Source organism: Leptonychotes weddellii, chromosome 4 (genome assembly GCF_054177405.1).
Source record: "Leptonychotes weddellii isolate Sample4059 chromosome 4, ASM5417740v2, whole genome shotgun sequence".
Taxonomy (NCBI): Eukaryota; Metazoa; Chordata; class Mammalia; order Carnivora; family Phocidae; genus Leptonychotes; species Leptonychotes weddellii.
In genome coordinates, this window is record NC_138372.1 from 50,262,921 (window position 1) to 50,265,287 (window position 2,367).

Below are 2,367 nucleotides of genomic sequence, written 5' to 3' on the forward strand. Positions count from 1 at the left end.
ATGCATCATTACTTCAAACTATTTTAATAATACACCAAATGACTACCACTGGGATCACTGTCCCAAGGTCCAAAGTCAGATTTTTTTCTTTTCCTTGTGAGAGATGATAGGATGATAATTCTTATAGCTGTGTTGACTTTGCAGTTCTGTATTGAATTCTTGCTTTGTTCAATGGAGGTGCATGAAAGAGATTGGCTCCTGTCTGATCCGTCTGTTTCTCTCTCAATCTAAGAGAGTTGGAAAATTGCTCCTGATTATTTTTTCTTGAAAAAGCCAAGTGTTGGTATATTTATGATGATATGCTAATCTTATCTCTGAGCAGAGTTCATTACAGGCCAAGCAGTCCTTTATGGAGCTGGCTTTTTTAACTGTTTGAGTATTATTGGGTTTCAATATACAAATACTTTTTTAAAAATTTTTCACTTCGTGTAGAAAAAAAAAAACTCTATAAATGAAATGATCAAGTTTTAATTTTCATGCCTCCTAAGTGGCATTCATTTTTTTTTCTTACTTTAACATTCAGAGAAACTAGGAAAAGAATCCCAGAGAAATTTTGCTGTGTTTCTATAGGTAATAAAATTCCATCCGTTGTCTTTCTTAAGAAAAATGCTGTTAGTGTATCCTTTAATCTGACTTGGTGGTAGCCTTTATTCAGAATTCCCCATGATCTTTATAGCAACAGTAAACTGAATTTCTTCATGACCTTGTACGCAGTATATATAATTTCACAGAATTCCTTGAGCATAACATATTTATAAAAGAAATTGTGGGTTAAAATACTCACATATTTAAAATATTTTTTAAATCTAGTTAAAATGTTGATGCCTGGCTCTTTTTCCTACATGTGTAATTCAACAGAGAGTACTTTTATTCTCATAGCCGTTACTGCTTTGTCTATGATGAAAGGTTTATTGCTTCTGTGCTGTGCTCAAGAAAAAAACCAGCAAAAGAAGCAAGGGTTCACTGCTGCAAAGCTGTTGAGCAATGGTGACATGAATGTGTATAGTACTGACTTATGGAAGATAATCATGAGAACATTTTGACGTTACTTGCCTTATGAGTTAGAAAAGGTGTGGATATCATTTTTTTGTAAATAATGATTTTTACAAATGTTTTTTCCTTCATAATTTTCCCAATCACCCATTTCACAAAATCCTGAATATGCAATTATTTATCATGACACATTACTGCAACTAGGGTTCCCGTTTCAGAACAAACTTTAATTATACATGAGATCAAGATGAAATATCTAAAGTAAGTTGTTATTTAAATGTGATTTTTTTTCTGGAAAATAAATGAAAAATGTAAAAATAAACTGAGTTGTGAACCTCTTTTATCACCAGTCTCTTGAAATTTTACCCATATTTCTGGAAAATTTTACTGCATGTTTGGGGTGAGCAAAGTGGGCGAAAGGTTTGGCAGAGTGCAAGGGCTTTAGAGTCGGACAGATCCCAGCTCCGTGATTTAACTACAGACTTGAGCATGTTACTCAATGATTCTTCATCCTTATCTTTAAGAAAATGGAGTTACTATCCCCTTATCATATGGTCAATGAACAGATTAAATGAGATAATCTTTACCAATCATCTAATCATTCCTACCTACTAGGTAGTAGATATTCAATAAACAGTCCTTTCCTTTTCTTATTTTTCTGTGAATAGGGATTGGGATGGGGCCAGAACACTTTAATGCTCTTTCTCCAACTCTGTCCTAACTCTTAGTGGCTCTACTGTTATCCCAGCGTATTGTTCCTGTCAGCTAATGCTAACTGCACTGAGTACCCATCCAGGGACCAGAGCCAAGCTAGGGACTTAGAGGCATTGTTTTATTTCTAACTCGCGATTGCCCACTACATAAGGGTCCTTTCAAAGGGTTGGACTTACTTGCTTTGGGTTGGGGGAGGGGTCTTGGGGTTAATTATTAAGGAGGAAGGGCCTATTAGATATGTCAGGTAGGTCTTCGAGGCCAAACAGCCTCCATTTCAAAGCTTCTTAAACTTTAAGCGATTGGGAAGAGAGCTGTTAAGGAAGGTGAAGGAGCCCCGTTTGTATGCTTAGGAGATAATCCTGTGCGCGGCACGGGGCCCTGGGCGTATTATTTAATATCTCAGAATCTCAATTTTCTCTACTGTAAAGGGAGAACAACCCTTCCCTGACCGAGTTGTTGCGACAACTAAATAAAACGAAAACTGTTTGCCAGCATCTGGTAAATACAAGCTCTCAACAACTAGCCTTATGATCAGGCTTCTGTACCTTGGAGCAGGCTGGTGGGAAGTAGGGTCTGGGGTCCGGGAAAGGGACAGGAGCTCTACTTTCTCTTTGTGCCTCAGATTTCCTGTCCCAGGAAACCGCAGTACTTCCCACTCCT